The sequence below is a fragment of the Aedes aegypti genome, chromosome 2 (genome assembly GCF_002204515.2).
Source record: "Aedes aegypti strain LVP_AGWG chromosome 2, AaegL5.0 Primary Assembly, whole genome shotgun sequence".
NCBI classification, from domain to species: domain Eukaryota; kingdom Metazoa; phylum Arthropoda; class Insecta; order Diptera; family Culicidae; genus Aedes; species Aedes aegypti.
The window spans coordinates 144011735-144037557 of NC_035108.1; the positions used below are offsets into that span (position 1 = coordinate 144011735).

At 35.7% G+C, this 25823-nt stretch overlaps 1 long non-coding RNA gene across 1 annotated transcript in view; it reads left to right on the forward strand.

Annotated features, from left to right (window-relative positions):
- The window catches only part of LOC110676086, a 175069-nt gene that overhangs the window by 13180 nt on the left and 136066 nt on the right, over positions 1–25823 (forward strand). The window contains exon 2 of the long non-coding RNA XR_002500057.1: positions 3142–3938. This is a non-coding gene — a long non-coding RNA (uncharacterized LOC110676086). The remainder of the gene's footprint in view (positions 1–3141; positions 3939–25823) is intronic.

The following is a 25823-nucleotide window of genomic DNA, read 5'->3' on the forward strand; positions in this document are numbered from 1 at the left end:
GATTTAGTTGTTACGATACTGCGAGCCGATACCTGAGACTCGTAGCTCGTAATGTGTGTTGACTGTACATAGTAAAACTACTTCATCAGAAGAAGTAAAGCCACCATTAGTTAAGCGAATTTCGTTCACTTGTAAATGCTTAGATTTTGCAAAGATTTTGTTCAGCAGACTGACTTCACTCAAACTGGAAACATTTATACAAAGGTTTTTCCAGCTGGATCGTTCAACAGTTCGAAGAGCCTTCTTGTAGACCTTGCGAGCCAACTTGAACGACTTAGTTGCAACTTCTTTTACATTGTTTCCTGAGTCTAGTCAGCTCCGAATTCTACCATAGGGTCCCTCGTGTAGGCTTCACAGACCGCAGACGACATAGTTCTTCAAAAGTTTCCTTAATGTACGATGTGCTAGTATCAACGCCCTCATCCAAATCACTTGGATTTTCAATGGACAGAGAGTATCCATAGAATTTGGTCGCAACCATTTCAATATACAGCTCCCAGTTGGTTGACCGGAGATTCCTGAAACGCAAAGTTTGCAAGGTTACATTTGAATGTCCAAAGAAGATGTAGCGATGATCAGATATTGACTACTCATTTGCCAATTTGTCTACTCGTGCTAATTTCATACATGCCAATTTGTCAACTCGTGACTCGTGTGTCTGTTCGAGCAGAGCGTTATGTCTAACACTTCTTCTCTAGAAGACACCACGAAGGTTGGGCGATTGCCAATAATAAGTAATCCAAGATCTGTACTACTCAAGTATTGCATCAGACTGGAGCCTCTCAAATTAATATCTGAGCTGCCCCAGATGATGTGATGAGCATTTGCATCACTGCTCACAATCAGCGAAAGGCCTTGTGTTACACAGTGTACGACAACTCGTTTGAAATCATCTGTAGGGATGGTTCATGATGTGGTAAATAAACCGAACAATAGACGTATTTCCTATTGAGGTCATTGACAGAAACATCAATTTTGATCTTATACATATCTGGTTGTTTACTCAGAAATGAGTGTAGCAGTTTGGCATTTCATGTTTACTGAAAGTAGCAAAAACTGGGTCCACAAGATTACCTAGATAGAAGATTCTTGAACTAGCGGCAGTAGGACTATACTATTTTGAATGAGTTTGCAAAGATGTATCTTTTACGCTGAAGATTGATCAGAGCTATCCTAACCGTAGCCACTACCCAAACTAGGCAGGACTTAGCTTTTTGCAATATCAGCACAACAAAGATAAGTTTTGAACAAACAGATCAGTATCTATAAGAAGTCGCCAAAGGGGAAAAAGCACAGTATACACTGTGTAAAACTGAAAAAGTGATACCATATAGGTGATAATTTCAACTAAATTTATAATTCTACCCTAATTTAGCCTCAAGCTTGAGACTTAAAAAGGGTAGCCGATTATTTCGGAGAAATACAAGGTCGCCTGCACCATTACACTGGGTAGCATATTAGGGGCTGTGGTAGCTAGAGTTTGGGGTACAATACTATCGAGGGCGCCCTGGTACTCTACAGGCTCCTCCGTTAGCGGTTAGGTTTTAATTAGATCCTCCTAACCATTCATTCCTTTATTATAAAAAATGTTCGTTGAGAAATAAAGCTTGTATTTAAATTTCCATTTATATTTTTTACAACGTTTTAGCAAAAAAAAAAAGAAAAAAATAAGAAAAATATTATTACGTCGCAAAGAATTGAGAATAAATTTAAACCTTTACTAATTCAATTGTTTGCTAACATCCTTTTTTTGTCAGCACAACGATATCCACATAAGCCTTTAAAATATTTTGAAACAAACGGAAAATATTAGTATTCATTTATTTTTGTTCCTGCATAAAGTATTGCCTTGGTAGCATCACTCACTTCCAATTAGGGAAAGTGTACCAGTTATGGCCATAGTGGTTCCCTATTTGGCCATATGCAAAATATGGATAACTTTAACATTTTTAATCTTTCTGAATGTTTTAACATCAAGATTTATTCTTTATCTTACTGCTAAAACACAAAAGATTTTTCAAAATGTGAAGGCATTCAAGATATCACGTATGGCGAAATAGGGACCCACTATGGCCATAACTGGTACACCTACCCTACTCATTCTAATCCAAATCCAAATTCAACCGAAAATGGAAAACTGCTTAATTATTTCAAATTACATGTTCACACCACATATCGTTCACACCTTTTCACAGTAGCACCATATCCATAATGGAGGCAACTAGTGGTTTACCGATTTAATGGACCTAAAATAAAGGATTTTCATTATACTGTACCACGTGTTTACCACATAGGTAGAACGTGGTTAACCTGCACTGGGTCCTGAGCAGCAATATGACAGCTCACTCTCTGGTCTGCTACCACAAATCCGTGCTTTTAGTGCGTCGGTCGTCGGTAACCTAATGCGAGCTCATTCATGAACTTTGACCAAACTTTGCAGCGTTATTATAATACAACAGATTTGCACACATGGTTTGTGCCAAAGGTTGGGTGTACGTCAATGTACATGTAGAACTAATGTTATTAGTTGGCAAGGAGTTAGTTGTTATGGTTTTGGATTAAATTAAGGGCTTATACTTTTTTGCACTACGCTAAAAGTAGTAACTGTTCGAGATGGAAGTAATTAATTTTTAACTACTAAGCCACAATTGAAAGAGAAAAAGTTTTATTTTATGGATGAAACATGAATGAATCAAAAAGATTCGTATGATTGTTATCATCAAAATTTTTATTTTCAATCTCAATATCATTTTCACTATCTTAAATATGTATAAACTCGTTTTGGGCAATGATATGTTTTTGTTTGGTTTTTGTTTCTGGTGGCGCCGGTACAGAAGAGTGTATGGTCTTCTGATTTCATTGCATGTACATGTGTAGTGACATAATCAAGACCAATCGTGTCCGAATCAGGCGTGGATGGATTAGCAGCTGGCGAGCTTGTTTCGTGCCTATGATAAGACATTAACACAATATAAAAAATCTCAAATGTGTAACGAAACTGAATACATTGTTTGTATGAGAGTTATGTCGTACGACATATTTTGATCTATTGAAAAAAATTTCAAATACATACCTTATAAACTCAAATTTTACCTGAAAACATAGTTCTTATCCAGTTGTATTTCATTTTCTCCCCGAAAGGCACTCATTTGGACCATCATATAGATTCAGCGGAAAACCATATCCAGCGCTAGATCAAACCGGAGAGAAAACTCAAAACTGCAAACACCATGAGTTGATGGCAAATTAAAATACTCCACGACGAAACCATCTTGCGGCTTTCCACCCGTAACTCGAGGCGATTGAAACTTCAGTTAACGAATAGCGCACAACGATACCCGAACAAAGCACCGCAGTGAAAGCCGTAAACACCAGCGGAATTTAACGGAAATGGTCTTTAAGCGAAAAGCGGGAAAAATACGACGACCTTCCCATTCCGGCTTAAACAAAGTGAAGTTTTATTCAGTGTGTTTTTTTATTTAGCTGCATGCTAACAAGCACAGGTGGGCTGATTTTTTGCTAAAAGTGAAGATTGATACAAACTGAGAAAAACTGTGTATTGTAACAACACAAGCGGTAGTGTTAATGGTGGATTTCAGAAGATTTCGTACAAGGGAGGGCATTTTGATGTTTCGGTGATTTAAGCATCAATCTGATAGTGAATATGGTTTGAATAACGTGAAAAAAGCTGCTGTTGAATGGGGATAATTTGAAGAATTTGTGTTATAACAGAAAATGACATGAAAATAGAAGTGAAACACATGAACAGTAAACAGTGAGTGCTGTTAGGCTGAAACCAGTGAAAAAATAAAGAAAAAAGAAAAAGAAATGTAATTGTAATGAGTTTTCTAAGACACTGATCAAGATCAAGGATACACTCTCTGCTGTGGATTAAGGATAAGGCTGTGTCATTTCTCCATGAACATGCTTAGTACAAGGTAGGATTATTTATTTTTAACAAGATACTTAAAATTATCATTTTTTACAATGGTAATAACAGCAGGATATACTTACTACATCATCAATAAATTGCTTCTTATCTCAAATTTCATGACAAACAGTGATACTCGGTATGGCGATACATTTCTGTGTAGCATACAATTTTGAAACAGTGCGCATCGTACCTTCGTGCTGTGCGTACACGAATTCTCTCTGCTCTTGGAGTTTTTTAAAAACTACCTAAAGCAATAAAACATTACTTTTCAGTGCTACAAAAACTGTACTTTCAAGTGCTAAAATTAAAAACGGTACTTTTCAGTACTATTTTTTCTACTATTGATCCCTTTACGATCCTTGTTTGGACCCGTGCCTTCGATTTTTTGTTGGACCCGTTGGCGAAAGCTAGCGGTGGTAATCCTTCTTGGAAACCGTCTTGGGAATAAACCTCTTAGGAGGTCACGCCTTCTTTCGTTTATTCACTAAACATGGTTGCAACTACAAATAAAAAGAAGGGGGGAATCTCTGAATTCACAACTTCCTTCCAAAAAAAAATGGGATTTAAAACTGTCACTACACGTGGCAAGAATGGAAGAAAGGACGTTTTTCCGGAATGCGAACTTTCTTCCAAGGGTGAAATAAATAATGTTGATAATTGTATCGAAACGAGCAATCAGTTCGATGCTCGAGACAAATTATCCGAACACCAAATCAAACCAGCCTCTAGCCCAGGCTCTTTGATTCAAGTGAGGAAGCAAAGAGTGCCGCCTATCGTGGTCAGTTGTTCCGAATTTGGGAGATTTAGGCAGGAGATCTTGAACTCCATTAGGAGAATCAAGGTTTTCTTCCAAATCGCAAAGAGAGGAGACTGTCGTGTTTTGCCAGAAACTCTTAAAGATCGCGAACTTCTTCTTAAACATCTTGAAGAGAAGAAGCACATTTTTTTTTTACTTATGACGACAAACTGAACGTTGTTCAAAGTCGTCTTGAAAGGTCTCTCATGTGACCTGAAGAGATCAAAAATGGAATAAATGATTTACTTGGATTTTCCCCAGTGCAAGTAATCATTATGAAAAAGAGAACCCAATCTGGCATTGTTCGGAAAGGGCTTTCTCAAGAATATTATTTAGTTCACTTTAACAAAAAAAGAACTAAATAATATTAGAGCTTTAGAAAAAGTCAAACTTATGTTCAATGTCCGTGTGACGTGGAAAACATTTCCAGAAACCTGGAGGAAATTACCAGAACCCCACTCAGTGCCGCACACTGGGGCAGAATTGAAAAAAACGCGGAAACAACCTGTAGTTCTTTGGAATGAAGAGATAGATGTTTGGTGTTTTCAGCGAAAATGATCCTTTCATTGAGGCCGATGTTTTGAGATAAAGTCATATTTTTTAGTGTTATTCGCATAAATGACTGAAATGCCATTTCGGTCAAATGGCAGTTTAGGTAAATGGTTTCTTCGGCAAAGTTGATCATTATTTTTTACTGAAAATAATTGCTGAAGACGTCAAATTTCCAAGGCCTACTATTTTTGAAATATAGACATTTATTTAAAAAATATGCTAAAAACCGAAATATTTGACTTTTGCTTGCAATTTTTCAATTAAAATACCATACATCGCATATGACTATGTCATTAATTAACATAAAACAGGTCTGGTGAAAATTTGATGGTAAAAATAAAATTTTGTTGGACTTTTTAAGTAAAATTAAAAAAAAAAACAGGGATATTGCGTATAGGCCATTCTTGCGATCGGGCAAGTTCGGGCAGGTGTTTTCGTTGCCATCCACTTACGAAAGGTCAGAGCATTCATGTCTAATTTTTCCAAGGATATGATATTTAATATATTTTTTATATGTGATCTGAAAGTATGACAAGCTTAAAAAAAGGTTCAAAATTATTTTACATGACAGTATAATAGTTTTACAATGTAAACAAACGTTCAATATAATCATAAACATTCTTGTGGTTTACTGGTACCCAAATGCACTTAACTATTTGCTTTTAACATTGCTTGTAAATTTGCTATTCGCAAAAACGCCCTAAGCGCCAGACTCATAATGTCTAACAATTTTGGTCGAACGGAATTGTAGGTATATGATCGCTTCGGCAAAGTCGATAGTTATTTTAAGCTGTAAACAATTGCTAAAGACGGATTCCATGTCAAATCGGTCAGTCACAGAACTCGACCATCTTCGATTTGGATTAAATTTTGCACATGTTTTTGGTATGGTAGAATAAATGTTTGCATGCAACTTATTTGAAAAATTCTAACTCCGAAACTGTTGATTTTAGAGAAAAATGGTCTATGAAGAAGTTGTAGTGAACCGTTTGGACTATAAGAAAAAAATATACACTGGAAAAATATTTCATTTATTTTCATACAAAATTCAAATATTAAACTTAAATTTTAAATTACACAAAGCCCCATTTTTAATATTTTTTAAATTTTCACCATATAATCTTGATAGTAAAAACAGGTTTGGGACAAAGTTTCATGATGGAGAAATTTTTAATAAAAAAGTTTTTCTAAGAACAACTTTTGGACGATTTTCAAAATTTTGATATTTTGTCAAAATAAATACGTTCTGATGATACAGTAAGCATCTTGAAATAATTCTAAGCCATAATGATTATATAAATAATTTCTCTAGAAGTAGCCATTTTCGAATTATTTCGAGTTTAATGCAAAAAATATTGTTTAAATATTAAAATAGGCCATTTTCATTAGTTATTCGCGTTTCTCCTTTAATAATAATTCGTTTTCGAGAGTAAAGACCATATTACTTTACATTTACTTATTTTCCTTGATGGAGAATCACGAATAACTAATGAAAATGGCCTATTTTAATATTTAAATAATATTTTTTGCATTAAACTAGATATAATTCACAAATGGCTACTTCTAGAGAAATTATTCATATAATCATTATGGCTTAGAATCATTTCAAGTTGCTTACTGTATCATCAGAACGTATTTATTTTGACAAAATATCAAAATTTTGAAAATCGTCCAAAAGTTGTTCTTAGAAAAACTTTTTTATTAAAAATTTCTCCATCATGAAACTTTGTCCCAAAACTCTTTTTACTATCAAGATTATATGGTGAAAATTTAAAAAATATTAAAAATGGGGTTTTTGTGTAATTTAAAATTTAAGTTTTATTTTTGAATTTTGTATGAAAATTAATAAAATATTTTTTCAGTGTATATTTTTTTCTTATAGTCCAAACGGTTCACTACAACTTCTTCATAGAACATTTTTCTCTAAAATCAACAGTTTCGGAGTTAGAATTTTTCAAATAAGTTGCATGCAAAAATTCATAGGCCATTTTAAAAAGTTCCACTTGAGCCAAAATGATCAATTTTTCTATGGAAAACACTTATTCTACCATACCAAAAGCATGTGCAAAATTTAATCCAAATCGAAGACTATCGAGCACGATTTTTATTTTTTTCGACTCATGCTGCATGGAATTCGTCTAAAGATGTCAAGTTTACAAAGCCTACTATTTTTAAAATCTGAAAAAAAATTGATAAATTGTGCTAAAACCGTTATATGCAGGGGTTAGGCAAAATGATTGAGATAGGCAAAATTTCACCTTAACTCAAATGCTTACAACTTTATGAAAAATTGATGAAATTCGATGCGTCTGCAAGCAATCGACGGCAAATTTGATCTAGTTTCAGGAAACTGCTTGGCTATGCATATTGGCTACCGGACACCGGAGATGTTCCGGATTTTCCAAGGTCATGTCTAAATGGCATATTTTTCTGTCGCATAGATGTTTACAACTTTCCTAGATACTAGAACTAATAGAAAGTTGAATGCCACCGGACGCATTGAGATTCAGTGGAAACCTTCAGAAACATGAACATTTCCGTAAAACTGGTTCCATATTTCCGGTCAATCATGTTTGTATTATAAATCGAGTCGAGTCTAGCATTAGAAATACGCGTATCTGTCAATAGAAACAAATTCTATGGGGATTAAATGGTACAGTAAATTTTGTTTTTCATCTGCTTATTAAATTCTTACCAGCTCTCCTTATGCCAATGAATGATATAATCATAAGCGATAAATGGTATTTAAACTGAAAAATCACAAAACTTATGTATATATTTTAGCACAATTTATCCTATTTTTGTCATTTTTTTCAAAATAGTAGGCTTTGGAAATTTGACATCTTTAGCAATTGTTTACAGCTTAAAATAACTATCGACTTTGCCGAAGCAATCATATACCTACATTTCCATTCGACCGAAATGGTTTGACATAATGAGTCTGGCGCTTAGGGCGTTTTTGTGAATAGCAAATATACAAGCAATATAAAAAGTAAATAGTTAAGTGCATTTGGGTACCAGTAAACCGCAAGAATGTTTATGATTAAGTTAAACTTTTGTGTTTATATTGTAAAACTCTTACATTGTAATGTAAAATAATTTTAAACCTTTTTATAAGCTTGGCATACTTTCAAATCACACAGAAAAAATATATTAAATATCATATCCTTGGAAAAATTAGACATGAATGCCCTGAATTTTCGTAAGTGGATGGCGATGAAAACACCTGCCCGAACTTGCCCGATCGCAAGAATGGCCTATACGCAATATCCCTGGTTTTTGAAAATTTTACTTAAAAAATCCAACAAAATTTTATTTTTACCATCAAATTTTCACCAGACCTGCTTTATGTTAATTAATGACGAAGTCATAAGCAATGTATGGCATTTTTATTGGAAAATTGCAAGCAAAACCCAAATATTTCGGTTTTTAGCACATTTTTTTAAATAAATGTCTATATTTCAAAAATAGTAGGCCTTGGAAATTTTACGTCTTCAGCAATTATTTTCAGCATAAAATAATGATCAACTTTGCCGAAGAAACTATACACCTAAACTGCCATTTGACCAAAATGGCATTTCAGTCATTTATGCGAATAACACTAAAAAATATGACTTTATCTCAAAACATCGGCCTCATTGAAAGGATCATTTTCGCTGAAGACACTAAACGTCTACCTCTTCATTCCGAAGAACTACAGGTTGTTTCCGCGTTTTTTCATTTCTGCCCCAGTGTGTGCCGTCGGTGCCAAAAGTGGGGTCATGGTACAAAAAATTGTCGCATGGATGCTAAATGCATGATTTGCGGAGGTTCTTCTCACGCCAAGGATGTCTGTCCAGTGAAGGAAGATACCGATAAGTTCATATGCGCCAATTGCAAGGGCAATCATAAGTCAAATTTTTGGTCTTGCCCTTCGCGCAAGAGAGTCGTTGAGGCTCGTGCCAGGCAGATGAAAGATAATATCCGTTATGATAACGGTCGTTTCCGGAATTTGCCTGGTATAGTATCGAACAATACTCATTTTTCAGTTAACGATCGCTTGATCATGAATCAGGAAGACCATAATCATGTTCATTCACAAACTAATTTTAATCCGTCGGGTAGCCGTTCGAATCTTTCAATTTCGAATGTATCCACCCACGGAAAATCCTTTGCCGATATCGTAGCAGGTAATTTAAACTTCTCCCCTTATTTTGAACAGAATGATGGCCCACATCAACGAAAGTTCAACTGCCAATGAACAGTTCGGATTCCGCCATGGACATTCGACCACTCATCAACTTTTACGTGTAACAAATTTGATCCGTTCTAACAAATCTGAAGGCTATTCTACTGGTCTTGCTCTTCTAGACATAGAAAAAGCATTCGACAGTGTTTGGCACGAAGGTTTGATTGTAAAATTAAAGAATTTCTGTAGATGAAAAACCGAATTTAGTACTATACCTTTTTATTTCCACTAGAATTTGTATCCTTTGACAGATACGCGTATTTCGACCTCAACTGTAAGGCCGTTGCAGGTGAAATCAACTCACCTGTAAAAAAATCTGAACTGCTACGGCAATTTTTTTTTTCTATCTTTATTAACGAGATTTTTAGCCCTGGGCTAGTTCATCTCAAGACCAACGGCTTTACTTCCTTTCCAAAGGAATCGTCACTGAATTTTTTAGTGACTATCTCGGGGATGGGATTCGATCCCAGGTCCTCGGCGTGAGAGGCGTGTGTTCTAACCACTACACCAGGTCCGTCCCCCTGCTACGGCAAATGAAATGTAATATGTTGTTAACAATATGTTAATAAAACCTTGAATTTGTTTTACCAAATTACGATGATAGTGTTTTCTAATAACACAGAACACCTAGATATAAGAAATGAATTTATGTTTGGAAAGATACTAATGAAGAAATTAAAAAAAAAAACATTTTTCAAAAATAATAATAAATCTCCACAGGAGCGAATACATTCACAGTGTGTAAAAATAACACACATAATACATTAGAGCGATTAAAAATTGAAAAATGTTTGAAATTCAGATCTCCCATACCTTTCTCGCCATAAAAATAGTGTTCTGTAAAATTCTGCTTTCTCGGTGATGCTATGAAGGTGGCCCAAAGACAAAGTAGGTTTATATTGGAATTACTATAGAGACATTCTGAAATACGTTCGAAACATGTTAGTACTGTAATGTAAGTACAAACTTATCATCCCATAGTAAAAACTCATTCTTCAAAGCTTAATGAAGGACGATGCTTGGTAGTCTATAAATAATGCATTTTCAACCATTTTTGTCTCAAAATTAGACGTGCTGGGAATTTTTGAATGCGGACATAAATTGAGTTGCAAATTAAGTAAAAAACGGCATTTTAGTGTTCTAGACAAAAATTTGTTCCGCTGTGAAATCAAAGAGTGATCCATTAGAAAAGATTCCGAATCGAATGGGAATTGAACCCAGACGCTTACAGCGTGAGTTAGTGTGGTAGCCACGAACTTTACCTCTAGGATAAGGGAGGCATCAAAGTGCAGTTAGTCACAATTCTGTAGCGGCTCTGCTGATGCATCGCTTGCATTGCACTTACCATTAAACCATGCTGTAGCTCCCGTAGAGAAACATACCGAACTATTCCGATTTATTGTAGCGAGAATTATTGGCACATTTCCGCTGCATTTGCAACCGGAAGCTTTTGAGTGCAATCCGTGCGAACGGGGTGATGTTGCGCTTCCAGGAGGCGATATGTGAGTATCAAATCACTGTGTGCAGGAGAAAATGCAAATAAATGTGGAGGAAAGTACATCTCGATAGAAATCAGGCGAAGAGGAACAATTTAAAATGTTTCAGCCATTCTTGTTACTTGTGACTTGGTTCAAGTGATAACTGCAATATATAAAAAGCAGTAGTTATAGGGAGAATTTATTGTTCAATTTTTGCATTGAATTAAAATTTAAGAAGATTCAAATAAAAAAAAAGCAATTTGTGCAGTGAATGCAGTTTTGCGTTGATTAATTATAAAATTGAGATATGCTCTCCTTTTCGCCGTTGTCTAAAAAAGCTTAATAATATCTATCACTGTTTGATGGAGTGCCTGTTTATTCCATGGAAAAGTCAGAATTGTTCAATTGAATTGAGTAGATATTTGGTTGCATGTGCTAGGTACTCCCGTTGGTTTGACCATCATTCAGATTAAAAATGATTCAAATGTTATTTAGTTCATAGAATGAAGTAAATTAAATGGACCGTTGTAGAACAGAACGCAGAAACAAAACAAAACAACAAAAGAGATAGTCAGAAAAACGATTTTATTTTGTTCGAGGGGTAACCAAAAGTTCAAATTAAAAATGAATCCCGATGTTTTGCATGAGGTACCGTTCAAATTAGCGGGTTTGCACTGAAAATTTGGAAAACTCTAAAAAATATATGATAATTTATAAACAGGAATCAATATGATTTTCAAGTAGTAAGCAATTAATCCCATTGCATGGTAGTAAATTTACGATAGTTAACTATTCTTTCCTCTGAAAATAATAAATCTCCAATATGTGTAGTAGAATATCTGTAATTAAAAAAAAAAAAAAAAAAAAAAACATTGAGTATAGTACCGACATTTCGGTTAAAATTTATCATATTTTCCGGTTTTTCTTGTCTGTTTTCCATAATGATGTCAATGTAAAATAACTTGAGCTACTTTATTCAGCTTTTTTGAGTGCTAATGGTGTCGCCAGCAAACAGGCTCAGGTTGGTTTGAGATTTCACAGATTTAAGTCAGTTTAGGTGAACCCAAACTTTTGCACGATTTGCATCATACTGAGGAGTGAACCCAAACTTTTGCATGATGACTTGACTGACTGTTTCATTGATTTTGAATACTTTCCAGATTTTTCCGCCAAAATTTCGTGGGGTCTCTTCAAAGAATATAAGATTACGATTCTAATGACACTTTGATTGAAAATTTTGGTCGACCCAATGCTGAGGAAATTCAATATGATTTTTCAGTGTGTTTTTTGAAAAATGTCACAACTTTAAGTAAAAAATTAGTATACAAAATTCAAAAAATGTTTTTTTGAAAAATACATACGAAGTAAGAATAACTCTTTGCCTTTCGAACGCAGCTTAAAGAGTTTCAATTGGACGTGTAATCACAGAGATATGGACAGAACACTTTTGTATGTTTTTGAGGGGGTGAACCCAAACTTTTGCACAGGAGTGTATGTGAAATGGCCCAAGTCAAACGCCAAATTGACTGATCCCTACCAGAAAGCGAGCAGGTTTATGGCAGCCATTGGCGCTTGTAAAAGGCTGTAATGATTTTCTAGTTGGAGGTCAGTAAAACTAGCTCAGATACAATTCGTCTTCTTTCTGGCGTGTGCCTTATTGGGAGCCTGCTTCTCAGCTTAGTGTGCTTATGAGCACTTCCACAATTGTTCACTAAGAGCTTTCTTTGCTGATTGACCATTTTTGCATGTGTATATCGTGTGGCAGGTACGATGATACTTTATGCCCTGGGAAGTCGAGGAAATTCCCAATCCGAAAAGATCCTCGACCAGTGAAATTCGAACCCACGACCCTCAGCTAGGTCTTGCTGAATTGTTGCACGTTTACCGGTTTGGCTATCTGGGCTCCTATGACGTGCCCAGATACATTGATTGGATGAATTATTCCTTTTAATACGATTCATTGTTGCAGTTCGCAATTTGAATCAAGATGTTCAGAATTTGAGATAGAAAACACAATTGATCCTTATTTTTGCGTAAAACTTATAGCAGAAGGTGAATTATCATATTTTTTTCACTACACTCAATTGTTTACGCTTGAATTAGGCAGAACTTTAATATTTCAAAAATATTAGTTGAAACGGTATTTGATGGCAAGACAAATCAATTTTACCCGAATTTTCAGAACATTAAATTTCAACTACAATTTTTATTCTTTGACAGCCACGAATATTTCGACCTCTACTGTAGGACAGTCTTCTGTGTCGTGTGTTAGACTCGACTAATGCCAAGCCTAGTCCATAACACTGAAAACGGTTTGTTCTTCGGTTGATACCCAAGGTTTCTTCGGTTGATACCCAAGGTGCTCCCCGGACCCTTATTATCAGAAAAAAATCTCCACCAAATTTGTGCTCACCAGTTGTTTTCTTTAGTTTAGCTGTATGTCTGGACAAAATTAAAAAAGGAAAAACGTATGACCCGTTTTGAAGTTACGCCTTTTTGATTGTATAAATCTGTAAATTCAAAGGAAATCTGAAGTATAAAACGGGCCATGATTATCAGAAGAAATTTGATTCAAAGTAGGTTTGTTTATTTATTTGTATCCTCTGGCCGGAGATTTGAATGAAAAGATAGACGAAATTCATAGACTAATATTAGATAGAATAATTAGGCATTCTAATACCATTAAGCATACTCAAATGTTTTCAATGACACATTGCACTTACATGCAACAAAAGCGTTTCACCATCAACTGATTTTTCATAGGCTCAAATACTATAAGGAATTACGGAGCCAATTATGTATGACTATCCATGAAATATTGCAATAGCTACTCACTTGGCTTTTCCGGCTAACTTTATACTGCCCTAGACTTTAAACTTTAATTTCTGAGTAATGCAGTATTGGCCAAACTATGGCACTCTAAACCACTGTCAATACCTCTGTGATCACTGTAGCAACAATAATTTCTGTGCAAAATCAGTTGATTGTGAAAGACTTATGCGGCATGTTAGCGTTAGCATTTGAACATGCTTAACGGTATTAAAATGCTTAATTATTCTATTAAACATTAGTGATTTCAATGGTTACACCTCGAAAAGGGCATAATTCCAAATTTTGTTGATCTTCTTATTCAAAACTCCCAGAAGTTACAGAAATAACTGTATAAACCAACTTTGATTCAAATTTTATTACAATATTTTTTCTGATAATCAATGAATGAAAGAAACCCCATTTTAAAACTTCAGATTTCCTTTTAATTTGTGAACTCAAACACTCAAAAGGGCGTAACTTTGAAACAAGCACACGATTTTTTTTTTAAATTTTGTCCAAACATGTACACTTCCATGCATAAGTTTGGGTCACTCCCTAAAAACATACAAAAGTGTTCAGTCCATATCTCTGTAATTACACGTCCAATTGAAACTATCTAGGCTGCATTCGAAAGGCAAAGAGTTATTCTTACTTCTTATGTATTTTTACAAAATTATTTTTTGAATTTTATGTACTAAATTTTTGCTCAAAGTTGTAACATTTTTCTAAAAACACACTGAAAAAACATTTGTAACTTCCTCAGCATTGGATTGACCAAAATTTTAAAACAAGGTGTCATTAGAATCGTAATCCTATATTCTACCTATATGCTACTAGATTATCTCCTATATATGCTACTAGATTATCTTCGTTCACACTCGAATTACTCTTTCCATTTGGCGCTTTCATTCGCAGTTGTTGCACATGGTGGGAGACGGCGCTGTTTTTCTCCGCACACCATTGAAAGATTCGTAGAACCGTCGCATGTCGTTCTGTTCCATAGCTTCTTGCGCCTGAGCAATCAATACCTCTTCATGCTCCTTTTTCTTCTTGCTATAAATCCGTTTATCGGCTGTTCTTGCTTCCTTGTACCGCTCTCTGCTCTGACGGGTACCAGACACCAACATCCAACACACACCAACAGCCACGTTCTTCTATTCCGTCATTTTCTGACATTCATCATTGAAACAAATCGTTCCTTGGTCTTCGTTGAGCAGTACCTACCACTTTCCGCGCTACTGTGCTCACATTCCATATAATAACCTTGCACTTTCTGTGTTTGTAACGATATTACACAATAATTGCAAGTTTGTCGTGCAGAATTGTATTAAAATTTTGCAGTCACTGGATGAGTGTAGGGACAAGAATAATGGAAGACATTGACGTTTTTACTACACTTTAAAATAAAATACAAAATCATAAACTACTAGCATGAGTTGTTAGGAATTGATCAAAATCTCATAAGTACTAACGTTCTAATGCTATTGTTATACATTTTAATCATATAGTTGTGAAATGATGAAATTTAAACATATACAACTCATTTGTATTGTCAATTGTCGCCTCCGGTTTGCATCCTTTTCCAAATAATTTCACTCAACCAGCCAGCTACCGACATATAAATAACGGCTAATGGAGCTGAAATCAAATTAAACCAAGAAGTCTGACATCTTTCGGTGGACTCTCACTGTCTCCCCCAGCATGAATGCCAGTCACTGACAAAAGAACCACATCCGAACAAAATACTCCCAAGCCGATATTGAAACGGAAACCACTTCTTCTTCTTTTCTGGCGTTACGTCCCCACTGGGACAGAGCCTGCTTCTCAGCTTAGTGTTCTTATGAGCACTTCCACAGTTATTAACTGAGAGCTTACTATGCCAATGACCATTTTTGCATGCGTATATCGTGTGGCAGGTACGAAGATACTCTATGCCCTGGGAAGTCGAGAAAATTTCCAACCCGAAAAGATCCTCGACCGGTGGGATTCGAACCCACGACCCTCAGCTTGGTCTTGCTGAATAGCTGCGCGTTTACCGCTACGGCTATTTGGGCCCCAACGGAAACCACGCAAAGGTTCATTTATCCACACTGGTTCCGCCCGGTAGGGATTCGGTCCAGGGGAAAAAAAGTTTCAAATTTCTTTCATGTTATCACCCATCCCATATCCTTACGTGGAGAAGAATGTGAGTTAGGTACGTGAACACCTTGTACATATGATTCACCCAGATTTGAACCCGACGTCGTTATGAGAAAACTGGTGTAAATATAACATCTATTCTTACAATGTTCTTTTGGGCGTGAAAGGGTTATCTATGAACCACGTGACATTTCTTGTTTGTTTCGGATCTTCCCCAAGCGTAGGTTTTTTAATGCAACATATATACATTTATATGGACTATTCTCATTGTCTAGAAACCATCTCGAAAAACACCACGTGTTTTACAGACGACTCCTAAATGTAAACCCTTCACGTGCTTGATAGTAAAAAGAGTACCCAGTGAACATTTTGGTTGGTATAACTTTTGCTGTATATCATTCTATACGAATCAATTCAATCGTATAGAATGCATGAAAAGGCTATATACCTACCAAAGTGGAGGCTATATGCGTACTTGGCACGACTTTTTCGGACTTTCTGCGTTCAGATATACGATGCCACAAAATTTGGAAGAAAATTAAAAAAAAGTTTCCAGCGAGTCTCGAACACGGGACATCTGGATCCGGAATCGTACACCTTACCACTGTACCACCAAGGGTTACTTGTCCGAAGAGCGATTATTTGCCAATATTAATACATGTTTCATGTACAGCGACACATACTTAGTTGTTCTTTGAGGCCCATCGTCAGCAGATAGACAAAGTTTGGGTGGCAATTTTTGCTAATTTATTGCGATTTCATACGATGCTTACTGGATTGATATATGATCTGTCAAATTATATAACATAACGTGATTCTATGTTGCACTATTTACGACATGTTTTGTTGTCAACACAGATTGTTGTTTATGAATCGTATTGGGGATTTATATACAACTTGTATTGACATTGATAACGCTTAATATGGCATCTTGTGCAATTCTGATTTTGGACGCATGAATAAGTGATTTTGGATGCACATTCTTATACGATACGTGGTTCACTGGGTAAACATCATTTAAATTCCTTAAAGAGTGGTCCTGAAAGCGAATTTCCATGGAATAAGGTGAGCCTTTGGCATTATGTCTAGCACGTTCCACGTTTTTAGAAGTAGTAAATTGGTATTTCAATTATGACACCAGTGGGTATATTTGGTTCGTGAAAAAGTTTTTTGTTTCATCCTTTTATCTTATGAAGAAAGGGACCCCTAGAAAACGTTTGCGTCGCCTACTGTTTCTACTTGTTGTGTCAAGCAGAAGGCCCAAATACCTGTAATGATGAGTAAAACCTGGGAGGGAGAAACCGATACAAAATTTATGTACGTCATAGTGAGCCGAAATTCTGCTGTCACAAACTGTCACTGTGAGCCCAGATCTTAAAAAATGGACAAACATGATAAAAGCGCGTAATTGATCTAAACATATTTTTGCATTTCAACAAAGTTGACAACAATCGATTAAAAATCAATTCCGGCACACCCAAAAGCAATGCCACGATAGCACTTTTTAATTTGATCGAATATAAAGTATTGAAACACGCATCTTTTTACTCTTTTCCAATTAAAATTATAATTAAATGCACATAAAACTATTGCCCTTTTTCCAAGTTTGTCCAGAAAGATCGAAGGTACACAACCAAAGAAAACTAGCGATTTTTCCGAAGCCTGCCTTGATTGTCGTTGGTGAGCGGGAGTTATCTTGCAATTTGGAAATTAAGTGTTGTTCAATATTTCGTGTGTAGTATCTGTGCCTCCCTCCCAGAGTAAAACCATCTTATTGTTGAAACTAAGATTGGTACTATGAACCAATGCACGAGTTCACCCGTTGACGTTTGAGTGGTGCCGTGTTATTTACGTCACCATGGCAACAAGTGAATCCGGCACCGCTCAAATGTCAAATTAGTGAACTCGTGCATCGGTCTTCAAAAAGTGATGTTATTCTATGTTTATTTTTTTTTCAATTCATAATGCTCATCATGTACTTAAACTCAAATGTGTCCCATGCAGATTCAACTGAAGACGAATTTAACCCTCAAGGAAATATGCTTGCTTGTACGGTGATATCCATTAACATTCCTGAAAACATCCTGCGTTCTCATGCAAATATGCGAAGCCCATAGGTGACGAGTAGTTACGCTCGTACAACAGCAGCAGCAATGAGGAAGCACATTTTCACACCAATGCAGATTCTAACGCCTACCCGAGCAGAATGATACTTCATAATCTTATCAAAATGATATCAAATTTTGTTTTTCGTAACATATTAATAAACGTTTCCGATTAACAGTTGCTACATCTGAATTCAACTTCAAAGTTTGATATCAATATGATATTCCTAAATCCAAATTAAAACTTTTAAACTTACAATTACCATGGGAGAGACCATAGAAAAAAATATTTTTTTTAAATTGTTATGATGGTCCATTGAAAAAGCTTTCAAAGAATAATTTGCTCCATGATTTAATATTTCCATGAGTCGAATGTGTTTTCAATACAGGTGCATTGAAGTTTTATTGTCTAAATGCACTCTTCCATATTGATTCTAAATAAATTTTTTAAATCTTATACCAAGAAGAGTTCCAGTTCAAATAAACCAGTCATAACTTCTTTAGTTGTTAGTTCTTCAATATGTAACCATGTTGTAGTTTATATCTCCACTGAAATCATAACGTCAAAATTAGTCTTCAATTAGTTATTATCCCCTGCTCGGGTAGCCCCCCTCCTCTTCTGCTGAACGTCGACCTTGAGTGCGGTGGGGATGAATAAGAGCCACATTGTGCTGCACCATGACCACAAGAGTGCCTGCATCTATTCCGCTGCAAAGTTTTGCGAAACTCGGAAACACCGCGAGTCATTCCATGGCGTTGTTTTTGTCAGTGCAAAGTTCTTGCACTCAAAAGTATGCGTGCACCAGCTTGTTAAGTATTTCAAGAGGTTTTAAGTTTCTTCTTCTTCTTCTTAGAATTAACGTCCTCACTGAGACAGAGCCTGCTTCTCAGCTTAGTGTTCTTATGAGCACTTCCAAATTATCAACTGAGAGCTTTCTTTGCCAAAGTTGCCATTGTCGCATTCGTATATTGTGTGGCAGGTACGATGATACTCTTTGCTCAGAGAAGTCAAGGAAATTTTCATTACGAAAAGATCCTGGATCAAACGGGAGTCGAACCCTAACACCTTCAGCATGGCTTTGTTTTGTAGCCGCGGACTCTAACCACTCGGCCAAGGAAAGCCCCCAGGTTTTAAGCTTCTTTTGGGTGAACATATGAAAAGGCTTGTCCTACGCTTGTGAATGAAGACTGCGTGAGTGGCTGTAGAGCGTTTTTGAAGTTGCTCACGCACCAGAACACTTCTATAAGACACCGTTATGTTTGTTCACTATACTGTTTGTATGTTTATGGTCTTAGTCCCTCATTTCTTTGTCTTACAAATGAACGAACCCTGCTGCACCAGATTTATGTATTTATGTAAAGAAGTCAACACGAACGTAATACACATTTTCCTCTGTTCGAACCATAAATCATTTCAGTTAAAAGTGACTGAATCTCAAACAAATGAAGTAATCATTCTACATATGAAGCGAAAAGCCTCTGTACGGCCAGTTAAACTATACTAACAGAGCTCCGATTGTACAAGCATGTCCGATGCCGCCCGATAGTTAAACTTTAATGCTAGACCGTTGTCATGTTTATGGCATAATTTCCCTAGAGCACAGAGTGCCATCATCCTTAACGAGCGAACTAAATTACGAACGAAAATAGAATGAAATATACATGGGTAGGTGAAAACTATTCAAAAGGCTTCATTAATATGTTGTTTAGGAGATTTAAATGAACTTTAGTCACTCTTGTAGATGCAAATATTTTGAATGTATTCTAAAATCGTCAGATTTTAATGGGTTTGTGGGATAACTTTCGTAATTACAATCGAATGGAAACTCGGAACAAAATTTATTAAGAAAACGATCAATATTCGATTCAAACCAAACAAAAACCAAGTTTAAGGTTGATTTTTACACAAACATGATGCTGGTGTAAATCAACAAAGTTTATTGGTCAAATCAACCAAAATTCCATGTAGATATTTTATCAAGCTTACATTTATATTCCAATTAATGTTTGTTTGGAACTACCTCTGTGGGGTTACAGTAAACCAACTCTCGACAGCAAACGCAAGATTAGGTGTGTTTTAGCTTCAAGCTACTTACAATAAGTTAATTTGGCTAAGATTCTACATGTTAGGTGTTCTACATAGGGTAAATATACTTGCAAATTTGGTTACCGCTATCAATGTCAAGAATGGATTGTATTTGAACTATGCGGTAGATACAGTATCTACCGAACAATCGTGAATTATGTATATATATATATATATATATATATATATATATATATATATATATATATATATATATATATATATATATATATATACACTCCCGTGCATAAGTTTGGGTTCACCCCCTAAAAAACATGCAAAAGTGTTCTGTCCATATCTCTGTAATTACACGTCCAATTGAAACTCTCTAAGTCGCATTCGAAAGGCAAAGAACTTTGTATACAAAATTTTTACTTAAAGTTGTGACATTTTTCAAAAAACACACTGAAAAATCATATTCAATTTCCTCAGGATTGGGTCGACCAAAATTTTCAATCAAAGTGTCATTAGAATCGTAAACTTATATTCTTTGAAGAAACGCCACGAAATTTTGGCGGAAAAATCTGAAAAGTATTCAAAATCAATGAAACAGTCAGTCAAGTCATCGTGCAAAAGTTTGGGTTCACCCCTCAGTATGGTGTATCGTGCAAAAGTTTAAGTTCACCTAAACTGACTTAAATCTGTGAAATCTCAAACCAATCATGTACACGCCATTATTTGCGCTCAATAAAGCTTTAAATCGGTTTAAAAATGGCAGAGATATTGACAAAAATGATGTGCGTGCGGCTCAGGTGAACCCAAACTTTTGCACGATTTGCATCATACTGAGGGGTGAACCCAAACTTTTGCACGATGACTTGACTGACTGTTCCATTGATTTGGAATACTTTTCAGATTTTTCCGCCAAAATTTCGTGGCGTTTCTTCAAAGAATATAAGTTTACGATTCTAATGACACTTTGATTGAAAATTTTGGTCGACCCAATCCTGAGGAAATTGAATATGATTTTTCAGTGTGTTTTTTGAAAAATGTCACAACTTTAAGTAAAAAATTAGGTTACAAAATTCAAAAAATGTTTTTTGAAAAATACATTCGAAGTAAGAATAACTCTTTGCCTTTCGAATGCGGCTTAAAGAGTTTCAATTGGACGTGTAATCACAGAGATATGGACAGAACACTTTTGTATGTTTTTGAGGGGGTGAACCCAAACTTTTGCACGGGAGTGTATATATATATATATATATATATATATATATATATATATATATATATATATATATATATATATATATATATATATATATATATATATATATATATATATATATATATATATATATATATATATTGTATTAGTGTTTTACAATTAAAAATTTTTCTAGTTCACTATATTTCACTTGGATGATAATTTCATAGGCACAGGCTCTAGATCAGGGGTTCTCAACCGGTGGTACGCGGACCCCTAGGGGGCGAAATTGAAATTTGAATCCGTGATTATAGACGATGACCTTGAACTCTTGATCCGTCTTTTAAAACATGAGGAGAAGGCAATTTCAACGCACTCGCGATCCTGCTATGAAAATTATATGGCAGGATCTGCACAAAGAAATAAAAAAAACGATTTTCACATTTCAGAAACAAAAAATTTGAAAATAAAATTTCTCAATTGGATCCTGGCTCTAAGCCCTTTTGAGAATTATCTATAATTGCGTAAAAAAAACCCTAGAAGCCGATACCGGCATTGAAAGAGGAAAACAAATTATTACTAACTGATTGCGAAGAAGCTCAAAAACTGGCAATGCAGTTTAAAAGTGCGCACAATTTAAATTTAGGACTTACTAGTCCAATAGAAAATCAAGTTACTCAGGATTTCGAAAATATTCCCAATCAAGAGAACGCTTTCGAAAATTGGGAAGAAGTGAGAACTATTATTAAAAAAATTAAAAATATGAAACCTCCTGGCGATGATGGAATTTTCTACATCCTCATCAAGAAACTTCCAGACAGTAGCTTATCATTTTTAGTTGATAAATTAAACAAATGTTTTCAATTAGCATATTTTCCTGACAATTGGAAAAATGCTAAGGTTGTTCTAATTTTAAAACCAGACAAAAATCCTGCAGAAGCTTCTAGCTATCGTCCAATCAGTTTGCTTTCCTCCATCAGTAAACTTTTTGAAAAGGTCATTTTGAACAGAATGATGGCCCACATCAACGAAAATTCAATTTTTGTCAATGAACAGTTCGGATTCCGCCATGGACATTCGACCACTCATCAACTTTTACATGTAACAAATTTGATCCGTTCCAACAAATCTGAAGGCTATTCTACTGGTCTTGCCCTTCTCGACATAGAAAAAGCATTCGACAGTGTTTGGCATGAAGGTTTCATTGTAAAATTAAAAAACTTTAATTTTCCAACATACATTGTCAGAATAATTCAAAGTTATCTGTCAAATCGTACACGTCAGAATAATTGTCAGAATTCCTTTGAGAGCCGATGTTCGTCACGACAGAATTTTGTGGCTAATATTGTACAACAATTGTACGTCTGACTTACCTGAATTACCTCATGGATTTTAAAAATCTTTGTTTGCGAATGACACAGGGCTCTCCGCCGAAGGGCGAAAAATGCAGAGTATTTTTGTGATTGCCACACGATAAACGAAGGATATAATAGATAATTACCATTGAAATCTATCAATAAATAATTGTTGAAATGTTCAGCAGAACTTCAAGCTGAGAAGCAAGCTTTATCCTATTGTGAGCGAAAAACTTGCGTATAACAGAACACTTTTCATTTTGCCTTTTTATGAAAATTCACACTCGTCTGCGACTGACGGCTGGTTAAAATCCAGCTTGTGAGATAATTTCATATCCTCCGCAAATTTCAGATGCCAAAAACCAAAGCTTTAGATCCAGCGCTAATTATATGCTTGTGATACTCATAAACATGACTCCCAAAGCGTATTTAGGTCCGTGCCAAATTAAAGACTTAGCTGTGGGAATGGGTAACAAATATCATGTTTCGTTCCGACTACTAGAATACAGTGGCAGACCAGCATTTGTTGCTTGCCGGCCCATCATCATCGGGATTGCTCCACGTACTGGTACCAACAATCCGTACGACTACGACGACGACGGGCGATTACACTGAAATTTGTTCTTGTTATGGCGGTCGGACTGGTTGGTAGCAACAACATATTCCACCCAAACGTACCATTATGCAAGCTTGTAGTCACCACACTGGCGACAGACCATTCATGCCCCACAAATGGAACCGACTACATGTTGAATGAGAAAACTGTCCCTGTGGGTCATTTTTTGCATTACACCGGAGATTAGAGGGTTTGCTGCTGAAAAGGGGGACAGGATGGACGAAACCGCAATTTCATACCAGACTCCGTACCACTATAACAAAACACATTGCCGTACACTGAATGCACCATCTCAGTAAATTCTTTTTACGTAAATTCCAATAGAGTAATATTACGTAAAAAAAATATGCATTTGGTGCAACACAACTTCAGTTGACACGGCACATAATTATGATTTGTTTTGTATACTCGGAACATTGAAGCTAGTGTTAAACCAAGGGAACATCTTAGAGCTGATAATAAACCTTCGAGCTGTTTAGTGGAATACCTTTAAATAAATGAAAACCGAATATGGTACTATACCATTTATTTTCACTAGAGTTTGTATCCTTTGACAGACAGGCGTAATTCGAATTCAACTGTAAGGCTATATTCAGTTGAGGTCGAAATACGCCTACAGTCGGGTATCCTATAACACGCTGCCACCCACTTTCCTCTCACGGCAATTCCTCAGCTGTAGCTCGAGGGATGAAGCTGATTTGTCCTATGTAAGGCATAGTATTAGCTTATTGCATATCAAATTTCAAATTCAAAGAGAAATTGCAAATTTCATTTACGTAATGATTTTTTTTCCATGATTTTTTTTTACTTACTCTCGGATCGTTAGGTTAATAGAAGTTTCAGTGTATTGCATTCTCTCTGCTCGCCTGGCAGGACTTGTCGTCACTACTGACTCAATCGCGTGCATTATTTACACGTATAATCAATCCCACTCTTCCGCTGCCATTGATTTGCTCTGGTCAGCAGGAAATTTTACGTGAACGGGACCGTTCCAGGATAACCACAACACATCTAGATACTCCACCATCTGTAGTCGAATCTAAGGTCATAAAATGTTGGAAAATTACCGGGAGAAAAGTTTTGGCCGCAGTTGTTGGGTTACAATGGGAGATAAAGATTCAGACAGAACCACAAAAGGCATCAGCAAGCGCGGCAATAAATAAAATCGATAGTAATATAAATGATTGAATTTGTAGGTCGCCGAGGGGAAAATTGACAAAATGCTGATATGCCGGATGTGTGGTAACAGAGATTGATATTATATTTATATCGACCACCAGAAACACAACTTTGTGGTGGTAAAGCTTTTGTGACCTATATTTATTCATGAGAAACAGAAGTATAGAATGGAACTACGGTTATACCTACTAGAAATTTTAAATGATTGAAATATACAGTACATAAATGCAAAGTGTACCTTTTGTGATTGTGATACATATAAATACAATGTTACTGATATTTCCATACAAATAAATTCTCCTCCATCAATCAGTGTGCTATCGTTGCACACTCCATCTTAATCCACCCACTTCAAGAGCAACGATCTATTGAAGCATTATTCTCTCTTTTGATATTCTATATCCCAATCAGAGCACACGCCTTTCGATTGTATCGAGTTACTCGTTGGGAAAGTGATTTTTGTTTGCATTCCCTTCTGCACAGCCCAAAGATGCTGATGATAGAGCAAACATCTCCCATCTGCGCGAGAAATGAAACCGATTAGTATACTCGTTACGGAATCGCCCCCTGGTACTCACAATGGAGATAATAAGTTAGGATCATATTTAGAAAAGGCCAGATTGAGCTTTATTGCAATCGTTCAATTCGGCGAATGATGAATTTGCGTTTATTAAGACAACACAGACATTGATTCTGAGATAGGAAATCTTGTTTGTCATAATTCTATGCGTTACTAATCACTGTTTTATGCATCACGTTTTTGACTGTAAGCAAAGTTACCTGAGGAGGAAAAAATAACTCCCAATAACTTATGCATACTATATTTTGGTATCATACCATAATTAGGTATTGTTCAGTTGTCAATACTTCATTTTGGTATGGTATTGAAAAAAATGTTTAAAACAATTAAGGGTTGTTCATTTTATAAAGTGGACACCTTGTACATGCAATATCTTTCTAATTTATTAATGAAATCGCTATCGATTTCCTGTGCATCTTCCGACTAATATTGTGCAATATTGTGATAATAAAAAAGCCACCAAAATAATTAAATTTCACACGATTAAGGCACAACGTTTAGGACAGTCGATTTTTGGAGGTTATAAAAATCAATGATTGTTAGAAATTTTCTGGAAAATTCGTAAATCTATTTTTTTTATTTTCAAAAAAGACTTATTCTTCGAAAGCTTCATCCAACAAAAGCCTGCTGCAAAATATCAAGTTATTTTGGAGCAACAATTCGTTCTGTATGGTTTTTCGGCAAATAATTTTCATGTTCTTAAATGCCGAGAAGGTGTGTAGAAACTTAATTGAGAAAAAAGTTCAACTGAGTCTGAGTTGATGATGAGAATCATTGCGAATTCCCGGCGTTGCTTAAGTGTTTCCAAGTTGATGAG